The sequence below is a fragment of the Anolis carolinensis genome, unplaced genomic scaffold (genome assembly GCF_035594765.1).
Source record: "Anolis carolinensis isolate JA03-04 unplaced genomic scaffold, rAnoCar3.1.pri scaffold_7, whole genome shotgun sequence".
Taxonomy (NCBI): domain Eukaryota; kingdom Metazoa; phylum Chordata; class Lepidosauria; order Squamata; family Dactyloidae; genus Anolis; species Anolis carolinensis.
In genome coordinates, this window is record NW_026943818.1 from 4,099,207 (window position 1) to 4,125,467 (window position 26,261).

At 42.8% G+C, this 26,261-nt stretch overlaps 1 long non-coding RNA gene across 1 annotated transcript in view; it reads right to left on the reverse strand.

Moving 5' to 3' along the window:
• Positions 1–539: 539 nt before the first annotated feature.
• LOC134293216 (uncharacterized) overlaps positions 540–26,261 on the reverse strand; it is a 36,291-nt gene continuing 10,569 nt past the window's right edge. The window contains exons 2-5 of the long non-coding RNA XR_010000232.1: positions 6,643–6,993; positions 4,313–4,694; positions 1,093–1,205; positions 540–796 (exon numbers count right to left, since the gene is read on the reverse strand). This is a non-coding gene — a long non-coding RNA (uncharacterized LOC134293216). The remainder of the gene's footprint in view (positions 797–1,092; positions 1,206–4,312; positions 4,695–6,642; positions 6,994–26,261) is intronic.

Consider the following 26,261-nt stretch of genomic DNA (forward strand, 5'->3'; position numbering starts at 1 on the left):
GAATGTATGAATCAAGCAATTGAACTTAATGTAACAACGGGTGAAAAAGGAACTATATATATATATATATATATATATATATATATATATATATATCATCCAAATATTTAAGTGTAAATGGATGACTAAATAACAGCTGGGATCTTCCTAGGGGGAAATCATCTCATAAAAATAAAATGGAAATGAATGTTTTTTTTTCCAAAAGCACAGAATGACATCAATAATGCTGAGCTCAGAGACGACTCTAAACCATGGTGTGATTTAGGATCTAAACCACAGTTTGAGTTTTGGAAATAAACAATTCTATGGAGCTAGCAATGTCAAACTTATTTCTTACTTATTTCTTCTTGGTGCTTGCCTTTCTTTCTTCCTCACAGGCAAAAGCAAATGATTGCAGACATTTTTGTGAAGAGCTTGTTCGTATCTTTTGCATGTTCACATATATTATTATTATTATTAATATTGAATTTCTCTCTTAAAAGATATTCAAAGCAATGAACTCTGTTTTGCTCAGAAAATAGTCTGTTTCACACAAGATGCACTGTTTTCTACACAAAATCATCCAGCCGAATTCTATTGATATTTCCAACAAGAATAAACCCACTAAACCATTAGGATGGTCATAAGCCTTGACTCACAATTCAATAATAGATTCAATAGGTCTCCCAATAGGATTCTAGCATTGCAGTTGTATATTCTTTGGTGGTGCTCAATAGGGTTGTGCATGGAATTCGTTTTCCCCGTTTCCTTCGTTTCCTTCTGTAATGGTAAGGGCTCTCCTGGTACAAAAGCTCACCTGAAACGAAAGCAAACGGGAGCCTATTTCAGCTCCTTCTCCCCTATTCGGCAGCCCAGTTGAATATTTTCAATTTTCCTTTATTTTCCTGATTCTTTTTTATTTAATGGGACTGACTAGGAATTGGGAACCTGAGAAACGGTGGGTGCGATGTGTGTACCTGCGTTTGAGGGCTTGCAGAAGGAGTGTTTCCTTATTTTTCTCCTTCCCTTCCTCTCTTTCAGAAAGTACTTCTAAAAGATAATAATAATAAATAATAATAATAGTAATCCCAGCAAACAAAAAGAGAAGCCTACCTCTCCACATATAATATGCATGCCGAGTTTGTGGGTTTCTTTTCTGTACAGAAAATGGTAAGAGTTGTTCAGCTCCAGAAATTCTTGCAGTTGGATTTCAGAACAGGATGTACCTATTTTAAACAATGTACAAAGATCAGCGTGATATCTGTTATGGCATATTATACAAGTATTATTATATAATTACATGTTGTTTCTCTTTATCTTTAAACTGATATTTGCTTTTATAGTTTTTCTGTAGCCCTTACAGAAGGCTGCTGAATTATATATAGACTGAAATGCATTGAGCTTTTCCCAAAATAAAAACAGCTGTCCGTCGCACACTTGGAGATGTCTCCTTTTTTTCTCCATGTAGGAACCCAGTTGTGCCAACCTTCTTGAAGACAGGTTTTTTCATTTTTGAAATGGTCAGGAAAAAAGGAAGAAAAAGGAGGAGGAGGAGGAAGAAGCAGCACTGGATACATCTTGCAAGATTTCTGCAGTGCTCCCCAAAGCAACGAAGTATTAATTATAAATAAAAAAGAAAATGTGAAGCTTGTCAGAACTGACCCCTTCCCACTTTCAGGGAGATCTGAAACTTTCTCTATTGATAGCTCTGAAATATTTCTCTCATGTCTTTCCTGGTTCTGCTCCACCTTTGAAGACTGATCACAACTGGGGGCAGCTTGACAACAGAGAAGACCTCCTCTCCATCCCATGTTTGAGGAACAAGGGAATTCCTCCCTCCCCAACCAAAAGAAAATTGGTCTTAGCATCAGTTTCCATGAAACGGTTCCATGCTCCTGAAGGTACTGAAGGAAAAAAATTTGTGCACAACTCTAATGGCTAGATCACAAGAAGTCATAGTCTTCTTCTCTTCTGCTTTGGTCAGAACTTGCCTGGAAGAACCCTGTGTCCAGTTCTGGGCAAAGCAATCCAAGAAGGAGATGGACAACCTAGAACGTGACCAGAGAGGCCACCATAACCATCTGGAAACCAAGCCCCATGAGGAACAGCTGTGGCAGGTGGGCATATTTAGCTTGGAGAAACGAAGGCTGAGAGAAAGGGGCACGATCATCATATTTGAATATTGGAAAGCCTGTCACAGTTGTCATTTGATTCCTATTGTAAGAATTCATCTTGTTTTCTCTCCGTTGTCCTGCAGCCAATATATATTTGAGAGCATATCAATACTACCTGCACAGGGTTTCTTGAAAAGCCTGATGGTATGATATTAAATTACAGTTTTATTGCTAAAGTCAGCAGTTTGTCAGGTCGGAAGACAAAATAAGAAGCAAGGTTGTCATTAAGAAGGAAAGGGAGCTCAGTTGTCATGACTGGGACGTGTATTCCTCAATGTGCCAATTGTTCAATGAGAGTGAAAGACCACCAATAGTCCAACAATATTAAATAAGAGATGTCACACATCGGAGGTGCGTAGGGTGGGAAATGAAGCCAGTCACCTCCAGCACTGATGTGAGCAGAGGCGGTTCAATCACCAGGCCAACTAGGCAGTTGCCTGTGGCGCCATCTTGTTGGGGGCACCATCGAGGCACTTCTCTGCTCCCCAAAGCCCTGAACGCCTTCCTGGTGAGAACAAATGTCTGGATTTCTCCTGTTTTCAGAGTGTTGTTTTTTATTTATTGTCCTGATTTTAGAATTTTTTTAAAACCACACTGCCCTATATCCCTGTTCAATGTTTGGTGCTAAATTCCTACATAACATTACCATGTATTGAACTGCTTTTTCTGTTGATTTGTTGTAAAACATGATGTTTTGGTGCTTAATTTGTAAAATCTTAATGTAATTTGATGTTTAATAGGCTTTTCCTTGATCCCTCCTTATTATCCAACATTTTCACTTATCCAACTCTTTTAATTTTGGTTTGGGGGGCACCAAAATTCTGTTCGCCTACACTTGAAATTACCTAGGGCCGGCTCTGGATGTGAGGCACATCAAATAGCACCCAGAGGTGTTCAATCCACAAGAGATGACTGTAACTTGGGTTATATTTTATTAATTAACACCAATTAGGGTCTGTAATCGACCGTTAATCCCAAAAGGAGTCAACACCCTGAATCGATAAGAGTTTATGCAAATGTTGTTTTTACTAAATGGCTATTGATTTAGGGAGTTGACTCTACTAGGGATTAGCGGTAGGATTTAGGGCCAGGATCTGGGACTGGTGAAGAGATTTTATCCAGCATGCTCAACATGCCCAATCAGACAACAGAGGCTGGATCTACACCGCCATATAATTCAAATTATCAAATCAGATAATTCACATGATCTGCTTTGAAATGGATTATATGAGTCCATTATATATACAATTGTTTGGAGAGTGGCACAGGGCTAGATGCAGCTACAAAGTGAATGACAATGTGATTGGAACTACTTCTGGATTATGTGTAATGTTTTAACAGCTTATTTATGTTAGTGTTTTAATGTGTTCATTGTTCTGAAAATTCGGATGATTTTCTATCCAGGATGGAAATCATAGCATTGCTCCTGAGGCCTCAAAAAGAACTCTGATTGGTTGAAAGGGACACAATCTCCATCACAATTTAGAGCTGATATTAAATAGGTTGGTAAAATGTCATGTTTCATTGGATGGTTGTGATGCTGTCTGGTGTTTTTTTTAATTAGTCACAATTCGTCCCTCTCATATAAATGGAAAAAATAGACAGACAGATAATTTTTCTAGACTGAATCACAATAATATTTCATGCCTACCACTTGCCCTGGAAAAAAAGAGAAGATTTTACTCGGCTAGCTCAGCTGGTGATTTGTTTTGCATTAATGCCTTTCATAACTCATACGTCGAGCCATTAAAAATTAATGCTCAACCCTGACATAAACAAATGAAATTTGTATTATTAATGTTTTACATAGGTAAGACTTTGTAATAACAGATTCATCACAACAGACTCTTTTAATTAAAAGACTCACTCCTTCTCTAAACTGATTTGAGACGTTTATGTAAGGGCGATGGTAAAAATGGCAGATGAGTGAGTAAAAGGCGGGTCAGGAATAGAAACTCATTTCTCCTTTTGTCTGGATGTGTGAAATATTCAGCGGGAAGATTTCAATCCCCCAACTTCCGCTAGTGAGTTCGGTTTAGGCAACAAAAATCTGGAACAACAATGATCCAAATCCCGTTGGCAGCTTATATGTCTGCAAGTCTCTTTTTGGACTGGGCACAGTGGGCTATTCAATTGCCCAGGAGTGGGCTTAACATTACCTGTGGGCTACATACAGTCTTCCGCTTTGTGTTCTATGGGGCCCGTAATCAATTCCTTGGTCATATGGTCTCCCATCTACTTGATCACCTTCATCTCCTTGTCGAAGTGGTGGATTTCCAGGAAGTCGTACAGATGGAGGTCAATATGATGGGAAGCCACTTGATACAAATCCAGCTTGGTTCACACTCATCTCCAGGTTGAGGACAACCTCCATGGCAGCAGCTCCATTCTTCTATTCATCCTGCTCTGGGTTTTTGATATCCTGCAGGACAACTCTACCCCACGGCAATTTTGGAAGGTTAAGAGCTTCTCAGCTTGATCATGCTTCTCTTCAGACAGATACCAGAAGAAGGAGTAGAACTTGGGGAGAGCCACATCATCCTGATTGAAATAAAGGGTCAAAGAGAGGTGTTTGTAGCCAGCATGGGGAAACTGGTTGACCATATGGTTCATTCCAGCTTCACTCTCGGTGTGGTAGGAGCTCATGGTGCAACAAAAAAAAGGATGGTGGGCAGAGCCGTCCTTAGGTAATTTTCTGGAGTAGGCAAATGGAATTTTGGTGCCCCACTGGAGGTGGGGCCATGTGGGGTGGGAAGCATGGCTGAGCAGGGCAGGAGGCAGGATTGTGTGGAGCGGGAGGTGGGACTGCACAGGGTGGGAGGCGGGGCCGCACAGGGCAGGAGGCGGGGCCACATGAGGCGGGAGGCGGGGCAGCACGGGGTGGGAAGGAAGACGTTCCTGGGCGCAGAGCTGTCCCGAGGTAATTTTTGGGAGTAGGGGACCAGAATTTTGGCACCCCTCCCAAATTTTGCCCCCCCCCCCCAAACAGGTTGCTGAAAAATACCGGCAGTGGCAGCGGTGGTGGAAGGCCCAGCCACCTGTCCGCGTGGCCGCCCTCCTACTCTCCCTCACTGTCCAAGGACTCCTTGCCCGCTGCCCGCCCATCAATTGGCCTGTGCATGTGCGCACGCCCATCGCCCAAAAAGCATGGTCAATGGGCCTGTGTGCATGTGCAGCCCTTCCAATCGACTGCACAGTCGATTGGAAGGCCTGCGCACACACACAGGCCCATCGACTGGCAGGCGGCGGGTGAGGAGTCCTCGGTCAGCAAGGGAGAGCAGGAGGGGTGGCTGGGCTTTCCACCATCGCTGCTGCCTTGACAGCGCCCCTGCATGGTCTGCGCCACAGGCGACCGCCTAATTCGCCTCATTGTTGGACTGCCTCTGCCTGGGTGCTTTGCTGAGGAGAGAAGCGTGGAATACCTTCCTGGCGAGGCCAGGATTTACCTGAACAGCGCCCCCAACAAGATGGCGCCACAGGCAAATGCCTAGTTGGCCTGGGGGGCAAACCGCCCCTGATGATGGGCTACAAGTGTGGGAAAGGATGGGGCAGCCACGAATCTGCTCCATTCAAGCATTGTTGAAGCAAGAGCAAAGGCGCTGCATCTATGGCACCTATGGTGGGGCTTTCTTGATAAGGATCCTGGGAGATCTGCTTGGTTTTCCATTTTTATCGATCAGATCTAACCATCAAGCCCTTCCTACCCTGTCTTCTTCCTTTCCAACTAGATATTCATAGATGCACAGGAAAGAAATTGCACAGACATGCAATTACTTTTTTTTAAGAAGAAAATAACATTCATTTCTATTCACCTCTGCAGTGCCAATATCTCTGGAGAGGATGAATTCAGCATCTGTCTGGGCTAAAGTAGAACAAGTCCACTCGAAGGGTTCAGGGACTGGATTATAATGAAAATGTAAAACTTTTATGCTAGGATGATGCGTCAAGATTATCTATAATCCCACGCTAAAGGTTTTCTTTGCAGGATGGGGAGGATAAAAATGGGATGGGGGGTCAACTTGATCTGGTCCTAAGACAGCTTATGATGGGATTGTATTTGGCCTTTGATAATATTTCGTACTTCAGCCTCCCTGCTGTTCCCAGGGAAATCTGGGCTGCTTAGTCCAGCCTTGATGCAAAGGGATTCATTGTAATTCTGTGTGCTGTAGTGCTTAGAAAGGTGGCTTGTAGAACAAGAAAGCAACTTTGCCGAGGATATTGTTTACCACCCATCCTTCCCAAATTCATGACTGTTTCCTCCTCCTCTTCATCGCCTTCTTCTATATGTATTAGAGTTGTGCATTCAGGGTAAATTTTGACTCGTTTCGTGTCCCGACTTTTGTTGGGGCCCTCAATTTAAGGAGGCTTTATTTTGGGGTTTGCCTCACCATCTGGGGAGTCAAAGGGCTCCTTGGCTGGGGCTGAACACCCCCCACCCAAGACAGAGATAGAGAAGAGAAGAGAAATTGTGCTCAGGGTGAAAACTAACCAGTTCTGCCGCCATTTCTCATTGCCATTTCCCTCAATAGGGAAATCTACCTTGCGTCACTGCTGAGGTCTCTTCATCATCAGCTGGCCTATTCCATCGGACCTCTTCAAGCTGGGAACTAGGGGCAGACCCACAGTGGAATCCTTGGTGTAGGGCTGGGATATGCCACAATCGCTGGTGGCTTGCTGTGGTTTGCCTTCCATCGCATTTGACAGTGGCCTTGATGGGGCTCTGTGCTGCTTTGCTTGCTGGGACTGCTGTGTCTTCATTGACGTGGGGCTCTGCCCTCTCCTGTGGTGTGCAGGCCCAGAGTTCGCACACCTGCCAGGTCCTGCAGCGGAGTGCCGCTTACTGTAGAGTAAAAAAATAATTGAAACATCCCAAAGAAGAAAACCCAGCAAATGTTATTGAGTAATTACTCCCCATGACCAAAATTAACTTACATATTTTTCTGCATCGTTCTCGGTTCTTATAATAAATTGGACGTCTATCCCCACCCAACGGTCAAGAAATAGTTGCACTTTGTCCTTAGTCCCGAAGCACTAAGGCACTTTAGTTCAATTTGGCCACCCCATACTATCCCCCTCTACCATCCTGGTGGTTCATTGTATTTTATTTTACTTTTACCTACTTTATGTTTTAATGGACTTTTATGCTTAGTGTAATGTATTGTTTGCATAATGTGATTTTACCGTGTTTTAGTCATTGTAGTATGTTTTAATTGTTGTACTTGTTTACTGTTTTCGGGCCGTTGTCCCGTGTTAGCGGCCCCAAGTCCCTGCGGAGAGATGGTGGTGGGGTAGAAAAATAAAGTTACTTACTTACTTACTTACTTACTTATTGGGGGTGCATCTTCACTGTAGAATGAATGCAGTTTGACACCACTTTAAGTGCCACAACTCAATGCTGTGGCATCATGGAAGCTTTCTCTGCAACAGCCTGTGGGGTGCCGCACCAACTCACAACTTAACGGATTCCGTCATTAAGCTATGACAGTTAAAGTGGTGCCAATCTGCATTCGTTCTACAGTACAGATGCACCCATGGAAGGCTTGGGCCTGGGATATTGTTCCCCATTTCCTGTGGCAGTTGTTCCTTCATGGTACGCAGGATGGAAAGGCACCAGCTGCAATGCTTTGCTCTGAACTGCATCTGAAACAGGCAAGGCTGGCCAGTTCTGCCATGTTCTTCTCGGCCATTCCAGGAAAGCTGTTTCATTCTGATCCCAAACAAATAGACGGCTTTTGACAAGGCAGCCGGCCAAACATGGATACTTTGACCTCAGCTGTGCTTTGCAAGAGGACTTTGAGGGCAAGAGTTGGGATGGTGCTGCGGGTGAGAGACACAACACAAGCATTTGGCGACGGTTGCCTGCAGAAGGGGCACTGGCACATCAGAAGCAATTGCTTGAAGGGAGGGATAGAGATCGAAACCCAGGGCAAACCTGAGGAGGCCGTCCAAATGCTGCCGGCATGCCAAGGTTCCTCCTAACCCTCCTTTGACTTTCACATGTAACTGACTCCTCTCAGGCTCCAGATCGGATTGTCAGAACTGATGCCTTCACAAGCTGTCAACTGTGTTAACATCGACCTTATCGAGGGAACAGCTGGCAGGCAAGGAAGAGAGATATAGGAAGGGAGGATGCCAGCTTTGAGTGTCATCCTCTATGATTTGCAAAACCTGACGGATGATCCTTTTCAATCGAGGTTGGGCAGTAGGTCAGCAGTCAATGTTTGCCTGCAGAAATCTCTCTTGGGCACACCTGTGCTCCTCATCATTTCCACTTGCTTTTTTGTCCAGAATTACAATTGTTTTGGAATCATAGGGTTGGAAGATATCCCAAGGGCCATCCAATCCAACCCCATTCTCCCAACCAGTAGTATTTGACAAGCCCTGACTGTCGGAACACAGGCGCCTTAAAGAGCTACACACACAATACTCAGTCTTAACAAAAGATTTTTTGCAACTAAGAAACAGGATCAGAGACACTTAACTGCAGTGTCTCTGACTAAAACTCAAAGTTTTTGCCCAAACTGGGCTCAAAAATAAGAACAGAAAATAATCCAGATTAAATGGATGGATAATCGGGATTAAAATGCAGTCAATGGAACTGGCAGCAAACAGCGCTGTAACAGGCTTCCTGGAAGACAGCGCTGCACACAGAAAGTAAACAAAACCAGTCAAAGTTCAAAAAACAGCAGAACAGAAGGTCCAAACTAACTTCGTCCTCAACAAGCCACAGTCGAGTCAAACCAGGAGCCAGGAACAGGGGGAAGGCGCACTCACGATAGCCAATCCAAAGTGGGTAACCGGAGCCGAAGTCAAGTCAAACCAAAGCCAGGAAGGGAGAAAGCTGCATCCACGAAAAGCCAATCCAAACGTCGTTACCGAAGGTCATCAAACAGAGCCAAAGTCACCAGTCCAAAGGTCCAGGAAGGGAGAAAAGCACACTCACACTAGTCCAGTCCAAATCCAAGAATCACAGGAACCAGGAACGTCAAGCTGTAGAGCCAGGACCCAAAGCCCAACAGGGAAAAACAGGCAGGGACAAACCTACGCCAAAACGACACTTTGCCTTCTGTAAAGGATCCCCATTTCAGACCCTACTTTTAACTTACACATCATTATCTGAAGATGAGCTGGCCTCCACCCCATCATCATCCCCCACAGCTGTTTCTGTCATCACACGTGAATCCCAGTTATCATCCCTCCAGCTCCTCCAGCTCCTACCCCATGACCCCGGTGTATCAGCTGTTTGCCAATCCTCCTGTCCCGAAAACCCCACAAACGTATCACTAGAAGTTGGCTCTGCACACATATCACTTATTTCTTGTACCCTAGTCCAGTCCAATGTGCCCTCTACATTTTCATCACTCTCAGACCCATCATCCCCAGAGAAACCCAAAAACGACTCCTCTTCTGTGGGAGCAGTAAGTTTATCCCGGAGCTTCTTCCTCTCCCGTTCCTCATCTAATTCCTGCTCCTGAGTAACCCTCTTAGTTCCTCTATTCACATCCATCCTGTCTCCTTCTTCAAACATTGACTCCTCATCACTTGAAAACCCTTCAAACGTGTCTTCCTCAGAAGGTGCCATAAGTATCTCTCAGATCCGTTTCCTTTGCTGTTCTTCATCTGGCACCTGCTCAAGATTACCCCTTTTCCTCCTACTAGTACTTCTACTACCATTTGTAATATTGACAGCAGACTCACCTACAACACCGACACTCCTAAGTTTTAGGAAAGCAGTCAAGACATGGCTGTGTACTCAAGCGTTTGAGGAATAAATATTTGAGATGATATGGCCGAATCAAGGCATACGCAAAAGGCATCAGAGGATGAATCTAATTACTCACGCATTTTAATATTTTTTATAATTCATGTTTTAATAGAGTTAATATAACTTTTAATTGATTTTGGTTTTGTTATTGTTTTACTGAACTGCCATTGTTTATTGAAAGTGTTTTTGGGGCAATGGAATTGCCGACTGTAATGAAGTACGAATTTTTGGTTTGCAGATGTTTTGTTTAATTGTGTGTTTGTGTTTTTAAAAGGGTAAGTATTACAGTTATTGCATCTCAGCACTTGGAGGCTTGGAGGCTGGTTGCCATGCAGAAGTAGGCGGAGCCAACTGCCGTTTTGCTGAAGAAGTGCAGAGTTTAAAAGACAGTCAGTGCTCTGATGAGGCACAGAGAAGATTGATCCTAAGTTGAGGGGATCAAGGGAGACTCAATTGGTCATTTTGAGTCGGTTTAAAATAAGTTTGGTGACTTATTTAATGTAGTCTGTGTCCTGGTAAGGAACAGAGAATCTGTGATCGTCTATCACAGGGGTTACTGTGGTTTTAAAGTAGCAGAGAAAGAAGTTCTAACTACTTTAAGTAAAATAAGTGACACTTTAGGGAGTTTGACTCATCTTATTCTAGCATTGTAACTGTTAATAAAATACCTCTAAGTGAGAACAACATTGTAACCACTAAGCTTGGTGCCTGAATAAACTTGTTCTTGTTTTTCCAACACTGAAGCCTCTGTCACATATATTATTGACCAAGTTACGTTACCATCTAAAGGGAATAGGAAGAAGAAAGAAAAATAAAGTAAAAGGTCTCCTCTCTGAGTCTTTGGTGGTTACATCTTTACAAAGTGGTGGCAGCGTTATTAGTTGCTTAAAATTGGTAGCAGAGGTGGGATAAAAAGATTTTCCCCTGCTTGAAAGAACTTTAGTCGTTCTTAACTTTTTCACACCGACTGTTGTAAGATACCCTGAGTCCCTACGGGTGATAAAGGTGGGGTAGAAATGATGTAAATAAATAAATAAAATAATAAATAAATAAAAATAAAAATAATAAATAATTTTTATTTATAATAAGTAAATCCCAGAATGGATGGGCATACAGTCTCTGCTTAAAAGACTCCAGAGAAGGAGTCTCCACCACAAGGCAGCATATTCCTACAACTCCCAGAAATCCCGGCCCGTTTACCAGGATTTCTGGGAGTTGAAAATATTCGGAACCCCACAGGTTGAGAACCACTGAGAGAGCTAGCTATCTAGATGACAGATAAATAGAGAAATTGAGAGATGAAGACAACAAATTAAATAAACAGATAGGCAATAGATAGCTGCATAGATGATAGACCGATTTCAGAATGGTGAAGAGTAGATTGACTGATTGATCTAATGATTTATTGACATATGAGAACAATGAGCACTCAACAGTAGTTAATATCATTGTGAGCTCTGAACTATTGCAAAATCAAAGGCATTGAGACGTTGGTTGTGGTTTTTATAGGGGGCAGGGTGCTACCCAAACATGGCTCTTTTATTGACTTGGCAAGCTCCCGTGAATGTTCATTTCCCTAATGCCGCATCAATAATTGATCAGGCTCAAACACAGAATTATGAGCTGCCAGAGCAGCTTCCAGCACTGACGGCTAGACTTCTGCCTCGTGGCTCCTGGATGGATGTGTTTTAAGGAGAGCGAAGGGCAGATAGATTCTCCCTTCGCTTCCTCCGAGCCGCTCCGTCAATCACCTCTGGTTTCTTCTTCCCTTTCCCTTTCCCCCTGGCAACATGAAACCTGTTTGACAGCGGGAAGTATATGATATCAGACAATGAATGGAAAGCAGTATAGACTTTAGTCTTTAACTAGATCAGGGGTAGGTTGGAGGTTTTTTTCTCTCCCTCTTCCATATCACAAAGGAAGTAGCACCACCGGGATCTAGTTAAAGACTGAAGCTTTTCCATGTGCATCGTTTCCATTGTGCATCAGTCAGTTTGTTGACTCCCCTATGTAGTAACATACTGTATATACTCGAGTATAAGACGACCCGAATATAAGCCGAGGCACCTAATTTTACCACAAAAAAAACTGGGAAAACATTGACTCCAGTATAAACCGAGAGTGGTAAATTTCAGAAATAGAAATAGATACCAATAAAATTACATTAATTGAGGCATCGGTGGGTTAAAACAGTGATTCCCAAAGTGGGCACTACTGCCCCCTGGTGGGTGCTGCAGTGATCCAGGGGTGGTGGTGATGGCCACAGGTGCATTTGCCATATGCATTAATACATATATCTTTCTGTTTTATTGCTATTAATTTTTTTAAAAAAAATAATTTCCAGGGGGCGCTGAATAATATTTTTTTCTGGAAAGGGGGCGGTAGGTCAAATAAGTTTGGGAACCACTGGGTTAAATGTTTTTGAATATTTACATCAAGCTCAAATTTAAGATAAGACTGTCCAACTCTGATCAAATCATTATTCTCATCTCCTTCAATGTAAATGTGCTTATGTATCCTTTTAATAATAATAGAGTAAAATAATACATGTAATAATAATAATAAATACAAGAAAATAATACATGTAACAATAAATGGAGTAAAATAATAAATGCAATAATAATAATAATAAGATCAGAGTGAAATAAATGTATTAATAATAATAAAAAATAGAGTAAAATAAATGTAATACAGTAGAGTCTCACTTATCCAAGCTAAACGGGCTGGCAGAACGTTGGATAAGCGAATGTGTTGGATAGTAAGGAGAGATTAAGGAAAAGCCTATTAAACATCGAATTAGGTTATGATTTTACAAATTAAGCACCAAAACATCATGTTATACAACAAATTTGACAGAAAAGATAATTCAATACGCAGTAATGTTATGTTGTAATTACTGTATTTACGAATTTAGCACCAAAATATCACGATATATTGAAAACATTGACTACAAAAATGGCTTGGATTATCCAGAAGCTTGAATAAGCGAGGCTTGGATAAGTGAGACTCTACTATAGTAGCAACAATAATAGAGAAAAATATTTATTTATTTATTGATTTCAAGTGATGAATAAATAAATAAATTTAATAAATGTAATAATACCAATAATAATAGAGAAAAATAATAAATGTACCATATTTTCTCAAGTATAAGCTAACTCAAATATAAGCCTACCAGGACCCTCACCCGAGTATAAGCCAAGGGGGGCTTTTTCAGTCTTAAAAAAAGGGCTGAAAAACTAGGCTTATACTCGAGTATATACAGTAATTGTGCATCTTACTGGTCATGAAAGGTTATGGAACTGGCCATTTCTATGGCCACTCAACCCCCAAAATAACGAGACCACACAATAATATGGCATTAATTATGGGGAGTAGGGTGAGCTTCCATATGTCAGCTCCAGCTTCCCATGAGAGAAACCTCCCACAGGATGGTAAAACATCCCGGCGTCCCCTGGGCAACGTCCATGCAGACAGCCAATTCTTTCACATCAGAAGCGACTTGAAGTTTCTCAAGTCGCTCCTGACACGGATCTGGACCAAACTCAGCACACACACCCAACATGGCCAACCGCAAGTACTGGCAGGATTGTTAATGTGGGATTTGTGTACTGATAGTGTTTAAATGAAATTTGTGTCTTGGTTTGTATTGCATACTGATTGCATCATCCAGAGTGTACTATAGTCTGTAGTTAATTACTGAGAAGTTGTGTTGACCTTGATGTGTGGCTGGAACTGGGGAGTGTCCAGACACAAGTGTGTACGCATTACTGATTGCATCAGTTCTGTTCTGTTCTGTCTGCCTAGAGTGAGAGTCCTGTGTTCGTCTGCAAGTCTGTTTGTCTTTTTTACTGCTTTCAGTAAAACTTGTGTATAGTTTTACCTTCGTCTCTGATGTCTCTTCGTGTTGTGTTTCACTGATTCCATACAACTACAACTACAACTACTACAACTGCTGCACTGCGTAAATTACTCTGACAAGGGTTTGGGGGTAATTGCCCTGGGAATCTGGGAGTTGTAGCTCACCCTTATCCAGATAGCACTGAACCTAACTAGTGACAGATCTGGACAAAACTTAAGTGATATTACCTAACATCTCAAAACAAACACGGACTTCTTCTATAAACCCAGGCACCACTGCATCACCAAGCTAGTAAATAAACATACATACATACATACATACATACTTTGACTTTTATGGATTTAGATATATGAACCTTCCAAGGAGACCTACAGGGGCTCAAGTCCTAGTTCAGAAAAATATCACAAGGAAAATGTGCTATTGAACTCATGTCCTGCTTGTGGGCAATAGGTTGGCCACTCTGAGAACAGAATGTCTTTGGACTGATGACGTATGGAGCATGATATGTGCTTTGTTGTCCTGTCGGCTGCATCAGGACCAAGAAAGAGTCTGCTCAAGTTCAAGGACTCAAAACTTGAGGAATGCTGAGTCCATCTCTACCGCAGGACTATGGAACACACAGTTCCTCAATTTTCCTTGAAATTAGGGCCTGGTCTGATTTGTGTCTCCATAATGATATCAATAATTCAACCGCATCAATAATTCAAAGACAAATAATTATGATATAATGGAATCTCTGGGCAGCACATCGCCCAAGGTTGAAAGCCACAGCAATCTTTTTATTGTTTTGCCTTTCCCGAGGCACATGCCGCAAGACAACGTCTCTCTTTGACCAGCTCTCAATCAAAGTCTTTGACCTGTCTTGTTATGCGCAAGATTAAGATAACCATAGAATCACAGAGTTGGAAGGAATACATGCGGGAGTAATACCTCGACTGAAAGATGCTCATTCAGCCCTCTATATAAAGCCTTTCAGAGACAGAAAGTCTACCACCAAGATAAGACTTTCCATCGTTGAAAGGTTCTTAAAGTAAGAAAAAGTTCTTCCTAAAGTTCAAGTAAAGTTTAAATCCATAGGTCCATGTCCAAGAAGTTTAGTGTCGAGATGGAGGAAAGTCATAGTCCCACTCTCTTCTGCTTTGGTCAGACTTTACCAGGAATATTGTGTCCAGTTCTGGACACTACCATTGACAAGCTAGAACTTTTGGAAAGGCATAACCAAAATATGGAGTCTAATGGAGTCTGGAGCATCTCATGGCTAAAGCATTTCTATGTTCAGAAATGGAGTCTCAACTCAGAATTGTCCCAGATCTGAACATGAGGTCTTCAGCTCCTCCCACAACCTCAAGAAACATAGAGTAATGGGAAAGCTGCATACCAATATATATATATATATATATGAAAACAGAATCATATACAAACCAATTACTAGTGGGGGCTTGAAGAAGGTTGCTATTTCCAACAAGTTTGTAAAGGACTAAGAACGACTAAGGTTCTTTCAGGCAGGGGGAATCTTTTTTATCCCACCGCTGCCACCACTTTGTAAGGAGCTAATTACGACTGCCACCAATTTGTGAAGATGCAACCACCAAAGACTCAGGGAGGAGACCTTTTACTTTTTTCTTTCTTCTTCTTACTCGTTTTAGATGGTAGCATAACTTGGTTTATAATATATGCGACAGAGGCTTCGATGTTGGAAAAACAAGAACAAGTTTATTCAGGCACAGAGCTTAGTGGTTACAATGATGTTTCTCAGAGGTATTTTTATTAACAGTTACAATACTAGAATGAGATGAGTCAAACTCTCTAAAGTGTCACTTCTTTCTCTGCTACTTTTAAACCGCAGTCACCCCTGTGATATACGATCACAGATTCTCTGTTCCTTACCAGGACACAGACTACACAAACTTATTTTAAACCGACTCAAAATGACCAATTGAGTCCCCTTGATCCCCTCAACATAGGATCAATCTTCCCTGTGCCTCATCAGAGCACAGACTGTCTCTCTTTTTTAAACTCTGCACTTCTTCAACTAAACGGCAGTTGGCTCTGTTGCCATGGCTTCTCCATGGCAACCAGCCTCTGAGTGCTGAGATGCAGTAACTGTAATACCCTTTTAAAACACAAACACACATTTAAACATAACATCTGTAACCCAAAAAATTGTATTTCATTACAAACATGTTCAGAGAACGGCAACCAAACTGGCCAAAGGCTTGGCAACCCTCCCTAAGACATTCCTTACAAAAATTAGTTTCCCAACCATTTTGGTTGCCCTTCTCTGGTTATATGACATCTTATTAATGTCCTTCTTGAACTCTGTTGCCTTGGATTTGCCATAGTATTCCAGGTGAGATCTGACCAAAGCAGAACATAGTTGCAAGACTGCCTCTCTTGTTAAGGATCTAGTTGATGCAACTCATAATTGCATTGGCTTTTTGGAGATGCATGAAAAGACATTTTGACCAATCGAAGTGGGGAAAGTTGTGCATAAGTTAGGAAATGTGAAAATAGCAGCTCCAAGAACCCAACAGTGTGTCAATTCCGGCCTTCATCCCATTGTTGCTCCAAAGAGATCAGACTTGGTGACTCAACAATAACTCAATAGGACACGACGTACCTAGCTCCCATTGTCCCAATGGACCTATATTCGATTTAGGCCTCTGTGCATTTCAAATGTACGGGTTGTTTTTCTTTGCTGGCATCTGTCCTGAATATGCCAAATATCAAAAAACCCTCCAGTGCTGCCATTGCTTTAAAACCGCACATCACAGGGTGAAAAGAAATCATCAAGGAAAAAAAATGACAAAGGGCTGGAAAACATAAAGGAGATGAATGCAATCGTTCCTCCTGAAACTGCAAAGAAAAAAATATCCGAGAGAGGGAGAGAGAAGTTTTCAAACAGCCCTATTTCCAGTCGACCGGAGATATAATCTTCACAGTAATTTTCTGTGTCTGCACGTTTCTCACCACCTCCCTTCCTCTGGTTCCTTTCTTCCCTCTTTGAAACAGAATGACTTTTTATTCTCGGCATATAATAAGGTGAACCTAATGACAATGCTTCCATGTAAATGAATTTCTCCTCCAACTGGCTTGTGATAGAGGAGGAGGGACAGGGACACTTGGAGAAAAATGTATTTCTCCCAAGGAATGTCTGTGCCAGAGAAAAAGGCAACGGCTTCAACTGACAGAAAAAAACATCAAGATTGCTTTCAGTCTATTTGGGACAAAGATGTCACCGTCAACATCATGACCCAGACGGCCAAAATAAAGTGTTTTAAATTATTTCAATAGACTTGTAAGTTTAGTTCTATTTTAACATTTGTATTCTATGGATTTTAACTTGTATTGCCTTTTAATGTTGTTCACTGTGTTGTGTCTCAAACAAGAGATAAAAGCACAACAACAACAACAATGACAACAACAACTAACATATACTCAGAGTTGCCCAGGTGTCATTGGGATCTGTTCCCCTTTCTCTTTTTCTCCCTTTTCTCCTTTTCTTTCTTTTTCCTCCTTTTTCTTTCCCCTCTGCAAAGATGCAACCACCAAAGACTCAGAGAGGAGACCTTTTAATTTTTCTTTCTTTCTTCTTCTTATTATTCACTTTAGATGGTAATGCAACTTGGTTTATAATATATGCGACAGAGGATTAGATGTTGGAGGAACAATAACAAGTTTATTTAGGCACAAAGCTTAGTGGTTACAATGTTGTTTCTCACTTAGAGGCACTTTTATTAACAGTTACAATACTAGATTGAGGTGAATCAAACTCCCTAAAGTGTCACTTCTTTTACTTAAAGTAGTTAGAACTTCTTCCTCTGCTACATTTAAACCACAGTCACCCCTGTGATACACGATCACAGATTCTCTGTTCCTTACCAGGACACAGACTACATTAAATAAGTCACCAAACTTATTTTAAACTGACTCGAAATGAACAATTGAGTCTCCTTGATCCCCTCAACCTAGGATCAATCTTCCCTGTGCCTCACCAGAGCATGGACTGAATCCCTTTTTTAAAACTCTGCACTTCTTCAACAAAATGGCAGTTGGCTCCGCCTTCTTCTCCATGGCAACCAGCCTCTGAGTGCTGAGATGCAATAACTGTAATACTTACCCTTTTAAAACACAAACACACAATTAAACATAACATCTGTAAACCAAAAATTCATACTTCATTACACCCTCCTTTCTCCGTTCCTTTCTTTCCCTTCTTTTTCCCTCCCTCCTTCCCTTCCTTCTCCAGCTCTGAGAGGGCCTACCTCACAATGAACTTGAAAACAGAGACAGCCATCCGTAGAATCATAGACTCCTAGAGTTGGAAGACACCTTGTGAGCCATCCAGTCATACCTCCTGCCCAGAGGCAGGAAAATCGCATTCATAGCACCCTTGACACCCCCTTTAGCAATGTTGTCTCCTCTGAGAAGGATAAAGCCAACACCACTTAATTTAAACCCAACCAAGTAGCCACGAGGTCATGCCGAATGCACCTGGGCTTCAAGGTCTTCTCATTGATTCTCTCAGACCATAATTAGTCTATTTTCACTCCCTCTGTTCTCAAACCTAATCTGGCTTCTCGGGAAAACTCCCCATTGGTCAAAGGTTGTTTCCCAAGAGAATTGATTTCACTAACTCTGGTTGCTTGGGAACGATCACAGAAATGCAAAACATCATATCTCCTAGCACTGACAGACTCATCACTTTGAACACTTGGAAACCCATCACCCATGTCGGAAAAGTCAGAGAAATCTACAGCTGCCTGCTTCTTGTAGCAAAAAGAAAGAGAAAAGGAAAGAAGGAGGGAAGGAAGGAAGGAAGGAAAGAGAAGGGATGAAAGCAGGGAGGCAGTGACACTTTGGAAACACTGAATGTATTTGCTCGAGGGGCCATAACACCAAATAAAACTTATGGGATACACTGTCCTCACCTCTGGTATAAGTTAAGGGGAGAATTTAATGGGACAAGTACTGGAAAAAGTTACTTTTGAAAACAGTTCCCAGAATTTCCCCCCTCCCAATGAGTTACCTTTTTTTCAAGCTCTGGATGTCATTAAAGTTGGATCTAATTGCCCCGGTGCTTAATGTATCAGGAAAAGAAATATTGGGTTTCTTTGAGACCTTGTTCTTTATACCACTTATTTGTATTCAATATCTCAGATTCTGCAAATGCATCAAAAGGAGTGATTTAAAAAAAATAGAGAAGAGGGGAGCTTAAAAAAATCGATGTGATGTAAATGGGAGGCGTTTCCATGCTGAAAATCAGAAATGTCCATTTTGTGTTCAACGGTATTGGGGCTGAAATGAAATCCTGACATTTGGGGGATGGTCAAGCCATGCGACAGAAGCAAAAAAAAAAAAAAAAAAAAGAGGTAAAAGGCAAGTGTTTCCTCATGGATTCCTTCTTCAAAAAAACACACACGCTTCTTTTATTCTTCTTCTTTTGTAGCTTTAAGTGGTTTCAATCAAACTGGCAGGCACGCCGCTCAATTTTTCCCTGCCTTCCCATCGACTGTGGAGCATGTCCAACAATTCAGCATGTCAGCAGTCTGAGAATAAGATCATTTGCATTACAAGAAAGCAAAGCATTTGTCATTGCAAAGGGAGGGCAGGGGAAGAGAGGGAAGAGTTTAAAAGGAACATGTTCATCATGTCCCGTCCTTTATGGGCGGCCCACACCTCTGGCATCAACAAATGGGATGGGTGAGCAGCCGTTTCTGGTTAACTCTAGAAGAGTGGTTCCCAACTTGTGATCCGTGGACCACCAGTGGTCCCCAAGAAGTAAAATATGGTCCGCAGCCTCACCGTTACTACACCGTTGTAACGAGAGTGACTGGTCTTGCCAAGGCAATGGTGATGTCAGGAGGGGAGAGGCTGACAATCCATGAAAGGCATGACAACAAACCTCCTGACTACTGTTTCTCCTCCTCCTAGAAGCGGGACATCTTGGTGTCTTCATTTTTAGGCCTGTTCCTGGGGTTATTTGGGGTGCTGAGTCAGAAAATTGCATTGGATAGACCACATCAGTTCTGGAATATTAAAGATGGTTTTCTGTGGGCGAGGAGATGGCAACTACTGGATGGCATATGTTTTGTATGAGACACTAGAGTTGATGTGGTCTATCTAGAGAAGACCTATGGAACAAATAGTAGACCACTAGAGTTGATGTGGTCTATCTAGAGAAGACCTATGGAACAAATAGTAGACCACTAGAGCTGATGTGGTCTATCTAGAAAAGACCTATGGAACAAAAAGTAGACCACTAGAGCTGATGTGTTCTATCTAGAGAAGACTTATGGAACAAATAGTAGACCACTAGAGCTGATGTGATCTATCTAGAGAAGACCCATGGAACAAATAGTAGACCATTAGAGCTGATGTGGTCTATCTAGAGAAGCCCTATGGAACAAATAGTAGACCACTAGAGTTGATGTGGTCTATCTAGAGAAGACCTATGGAACAAATAGTAGACCACTAGAGCTGATGTGGTCTATCTAGAGAAGACCTATGGAACAAATAGTAGACCACTAGAGCTAATGTGGTCTATCTAGAGAAGACCTATGGAACAAATAGTAGACCACTAGAGCTGATGTGGTCTATCTAGAGAAGACCTATGGAACAAATAGTAGACCACTAGAGCTGATGTGGTCTACTATTTGTTCTATAGGCCTTGTCTAGAGGATTCAGGCTTAAGATAACACCTGAATCCTGAAATATCCTCCATCATTTTTCTGTAACTTTAGAAGGGGCGGATATACCTTTATGAGTTAAACTTTTGCAGATTTGATTATCTGGAGATGTTATCTGAAGAAATGTCTAGGTTCTCCAGTGTGACTCTCTGGTACCTAGTAAAGAGAACATTTCTCTGGGTATTTCTAGGTTCTCCAGCAGTTTAATTCTATGGTCACCTTCTTGCAGATTTGTGTTGGAGAACTTAGAAATTCATGGTTGTTTCACTCCTGCATCCCAACTCCTTGAAAGTGGAGGACCATTTCCTATGAACTTTGGATTTAGGAGCCAGAGCATCAGTTACAAGGTCATACTTTTCACCTGGCTTTGAGTTCCAACATCTCCAATTTCCCCAATGTTGAATATTCTGAATACTCTGACCCCCGCTGAACATGTTCTTGGGAGTCCCAAAGGGGCGGGGGAGGGAATCAATGAATATATGAGAGCCAGTTTGACCTTGCTTCTGCATTACGAATGATCCCCACTCTTCTGGCAAGTTCTGATTGTGAATTATGACCAGGCAGGTATCAACCCCACCTTCAGATGTGGAGTCATTATTATGGCAGGGCTCTGGGTTGGATCCCGACCAGCATAATCTGCATCTTTGAAGGAACGGAGAAGACTGTGCTCTCGCGTGCTGTCAATCTCAGAAACAAAAGGTCTTGTCAGGTCACACTTATTTAGGGATATTTTAAATATTAACCCATATAGAAGCATTAATAAATCATAGGAGTGGAATGATTTATGGGAAAATCAATGGCACTACAATCTTGGAGCTGGCATCATCTCAATGCCTGTCAGACCAGTGTGCTTCTGAGGAAGCCAGTCCACTCTTCCAACTGCAGCTGTTTCCCATTATTATAGTCGGTTAAGCAGCTTTGTCAGTGGATGATGGGAGTGGCACTCCAACACATCTCCAGTGTCTCCTATTGGAGAGAACTTGAAGAGATAGAAGACTGATTTCCTCTGAGGGTCATATATGCTATAGGTAGACATTTCCCAGTTCAGTTCACATTGAGATGCTCAACCTGGACCTCAGGCTCTTGGTAGGGCTCCACACAACGGAATTCTCATTATTGCAGAAAATGACATACAATTTTAATATCAAAAATCTATCACATCATAGAAAAGACTCGCAGATTCGAACTGCCAATCTTCAGGTGAGGAGTTCAACACAAGGGCCCATAGCTCCACCATGGCCCAGTTGCGGACTCTCCACCATTCAGTAAATACCTCCAGGAGCTTATTTTTTTTGAAGGGAGAATGGGGAGAGGGTGAGGATTCTATTTGTAGGAGCTCAGCCATATTTAAAAATATTAGTTTGGAGAGATGTGTCTTCAAACCCTTCCTAAAACCCTTCCTAAAGGGAAGTACAGTTGACTCTCCATATTGGCCCTCCTCAAGGGAAAAGAACTCAACACATGCGCGGATTGCACCTTGGCAGAAAAGAACGATAACTGTAGGACCTTATTGAGGGCAGTGGTGACCGAAGAGCATCAATAACAGCTGAACCCTCTCTTTCCTTTCAGCTTACAGCCATCTGTTTCATTCTGGAGGGGGGGGGGAAAGCAATTTTAAACAATTCTTGTCACCCTTTCAAATGAGGTTGACACCATTAGCGACAGTATTAGTGCGGGAGCACACCGAAACAAACACAAACATTGCCCAGGTGATTGGTTTTCTTTTTCAGAAAACTTGGCAAAGATAGAGTACTAATGATGAGGGTTGTTATTATTTTTTTTTTTGGAATAATTCAAATTAACGTTGAGCCGAGAAAAATGGTTGGCAGGATCCATCGCCGTCTTGCAGCATTTCCTTGCAAATTGTTATGAAATTACCTGCGGAAGGTGAGAAACTAATTAACATGGAACCTGCACTCCTCTGCTCACTGGCTATAATACATGGTGCAAGAAAGCCCTGGCTGGCTTTTAGCGGAGAATTGGCGGTGCCCTTTGCTTTTAATATTGCTACATGGCTTCCATCTCTTCTAAGTAGAATGGAGACATGGAGGAAGGTTCTCTCTTCTATAGTCCTGACCTCGAATGGGGTCTCCTTAGCTCAGTGTTGGGGTCCTGACCTCGAATGGGGTCTCCTTAGATCAGTGTTGGGGTCCTGACCTCGAAGGGAGTCTCCTTAGCTCCGTGTTGGAGTCCTGACCTCGAATGGGGTCTCCTTAGCTCAATGTTGGAGTTCTGACCTCGAATGGAGTCTCCTTAGCTCAGTGTTGGGGTCCTGACCTCGAATAGGGTCTCCTTAGCTCAGTGTTAGAGTCCTGACCTCGAATGGGGTCTCCTTAGCTCAATGTTGGAGTTCTGACCTCGAATGGGGTCTCCTTAGCTCAATGTTGGAATTCTGACCTCGAATGGGGTCTCCTTAGCTCAATGTTGGAGTTCTGACCTCGAATGGGGTCTCCTTAGCTCAGTGTTGGAATTCTGACCTTGAATGGGGTCTTCTTAGCTCAGTGTTGGGGTCACTCAAAATTTGGTAACAATGAAAGGTTCCTGAATGTCACCTCTTATGTGCATCTGTTATCAACAACATACCAGGTTTACTTCCATAAATGCTTCCATGTATTTTGTAAAAAGGTAAATCAACCTGCTCAGTAAACTTTGCAAATGCTGGTTTATTATTATCAGTAAATATTTGACTTGTATGCCTATTTTATATACTTATATATCCGAGGTCGCATAAAAATTTCTCAGGTGGAAAAGGGTCATGACTCATGTGTGGATGAAGTTCACGAAGACTGATGTACAGAAAGAAAGTCAAAGAGGAAAAACAGGCAGCAGGAAATCCTATAGGGTGCACCGTAGCTTTTTCCATCCTCCATCCCTCCCCTCCCTTCTTCTTCTCCCCTTCCCGAAAAGGAAGACGTCCGATCTCATCTCCTTATTCATATTTCCCCAGAGTAGCCCCAACTGTATTTCAATATAAGTGCAACATTGTTAATTGAAATCAGTAATTTCGGCGCTCATTAATAACAAATCTCTAGGAAGGAATAACACCACACCAGTTAATGATCAGGGATGGGGGAGGAAAGAAAAAGTCCAGGTCCTCCCTCTAGCAAGCCTGCGATCTCTGGGTTCATTTTATAGTTGATTAGAGCGCGTTAAACTCTGGCCCCGGCTTGATAGCGTTGTATATTTAATGCCTAGGGTTGGCAGTCAGAAGGGGGGAGTGATTGAAATTTCACAGGTGTTCCAGAGGGAGGTCAGCCAAGGATGTCTCATGCCAAATCCCATCTCAGCCACGTAGAAACAACCAGCGGAGACAAGGAATGGGGGAATAGTCTTCTCTTAAAGCGGGCAAATTTGGTACGGTCTGCTAGTCGCATCTGTCCCTGTAACTAGATGAAAATGTTGACTGCTTCCTTTCTGATCAGAGTTTACTCAAATCAACAACTAACTTCCTCCCTCCCTCCCTACCTCCCCTTCCTTTCCCTTCATTTCCCTATCCTGTCCCTTCCCTTCCCTGTCCTGTTCAGTCCTGTCCTGCCCCATTCCGTCCTGTCCTCTTTTCCCTTCCCTTCCTTTTTTGTCTTGTCCTGTCCCATTCTGTCCCGTCCCCTTCCTGTCCCATCCCATCCCGTCCCGTCCCTTTCCCTTCCCTTCTCTTTTTGTCCTGTCCTGTCCCGTTCCGTTCCGTTCTGTCCCTTCTCTTCTCTTCTCTTCTCTTCTCTTCTCTTCTCTTCTCTTCTCTTCTCTTCTCTTCTCTTCTCTTCTCTTCTCTTCTCTTCTCTTCTCTTCTCTTCTCTTCTCTTCTCTTCTCTTCTCTTCCCTTCCCTTGCCTTCCCTTCCCTTCCCTTCCCTTCCCTTCCCTTCTTGTCCTGTTCTGTCCCATTACGTCCCGTCCTGACCCTACCCTACCCTTCCCGTCCCATCTCATCCCGTCCTGACCCTTCCCCTCCCCTACCCCTCCTGTCCAACCCGTCCCTGCCCTACCTTTCCCATTTGTTCTGTCCTGTCCCATCCCATCCTGACCCTTCCCTTCTCCTCTTAACCGATCCCTTCCCTTCCCTTCATTTTCCCGTCCTGTCCCTTCCCTTTTCCCATCCTGTTCAGTCCTGTCCTGACCCATTTTGTCCCGTCCTGTCCCCTTTCTTCCCTTCCCTTCTTTTTTTGTCCTGTTCTGTCCCATTACGTCCCGTCCTGACCCTACCCTACCCTTCCTGTCCTGTTCTGTCCCTTCCTTTCCTGTCCCATCTCATTCCATCCTGACCCTTCCTCTCCCCTACCCCCCGTCCGATCCTTCCCTGCCCTTCCTTTCCCATTTTGTCCTGTCCTGTCCTATCCCATCCTGACCCTTCCCTTCCCCTCCTAACCTAACTCTTCCCTTCCATTCCCTTCCATTCCCTTCCCTTCCCTTTATTTTCCCGTCCTATCCCTTCCCTTTCCCATCCTGTTCAATCCTGTCCTATCCCATTCCGTCCCGTCCTGTCCCCTTTCTTCCCTTCCCTTCTTGTCCTGTTCTGTCCTGTCCTGACCCTACCCTACCCTACCCTACCCTTTCCGTCCTGTCCCGTCCTGTTCTGTCCCTTCCTTTCCTGTCCCATCCCATCTCATCCCATCCTGACTCTTCTCTTCCCCTCCCCTACTCACCATCCGACCCTTCCCTGCCCTTCCTTTCCCATTTTGTCCTGTCCCATCCCATCCTAACCCTTCCCTTCCCCTCCTGACCTAACCCTTCCCTTCCCTTCCTTTCCTTTCCTTTCCATCCCGCCTTCCCCCCTTCTCTCATATCTGTCTCACTCTATGGATCAATGTAGGGGGAAACAACAAATCAAACATGGAATACAGTCCTTTAAAAGGCATATAAAACAGATCTTAAAACGTATTTGCACCTTGTTATCTGAACAAAATAGAGGTGTATTTGAGTTACAATTTATGTGTTAATGATGACCACTTAATTGGTAAAATGTGTGTCTTTATTGAAAATAGAAATGGAAGACATAATTAAGGAATGTATGGCTCAATGGACACAGAATTTTGGCTATAATATAAAATTAGAGAAATTGGGGAAATGTGGCAGCAGGGACAAAAATACTACCTAATGGGATGGGAAAGCTTGGAAACCAGTGCTCTGTTTTACCACCGGATTGCCGAGGGCCATACACTATCCTGGTAAGCCCAAATATCCTTTTTCTGGGACTCTTGTGGGGTAGGTTTATATTTACATGTTTTCATGCATTTGGGGCAAATATCACATCACTTTTTAATGGGGGGGGGGCATTGGCAAGCTTGGGGGAATGGATGCTTCAGGGAGCACAGGCCATACTATACCTACCTCTGCATTAATATGCAAACTGAGCATGCATCTCCTGAAATATCATGGTTTATGCCTTGATGTGTTCACATCGAGGTGGCCCATGAAATCCGGGACTGCAAATTTCCCATGTCCCAGCACTTTCTCTCTGAGTTGACAACCCATTAAACCAATGGCTCTCTGAATTGTTTCTGTGTGTGTCAAGGCATAAATGGCTGGCGCTGTTCCTTATGGACAAGAGGAAGTCAATGAATGCTTAGAGGGACCAAAAACACATTATGGAGTGAATTCAAAACAAAAGAAATGAGGACAGGGGATGTTGCCAGGGCGATGTGAAGACCGTGGAAAAGAAAAGGGATCATGTGTGAATGTAGGCTGTGATGTAACTGGACTCTTCAAAGGAAAAGGAAGTGTACCAAAACTGGGGCAAAAGAATGGGAAAAGCAACAAAGAGTTCTTTTCCCAAGGAAGAAATCCAAGAAGGGTAATG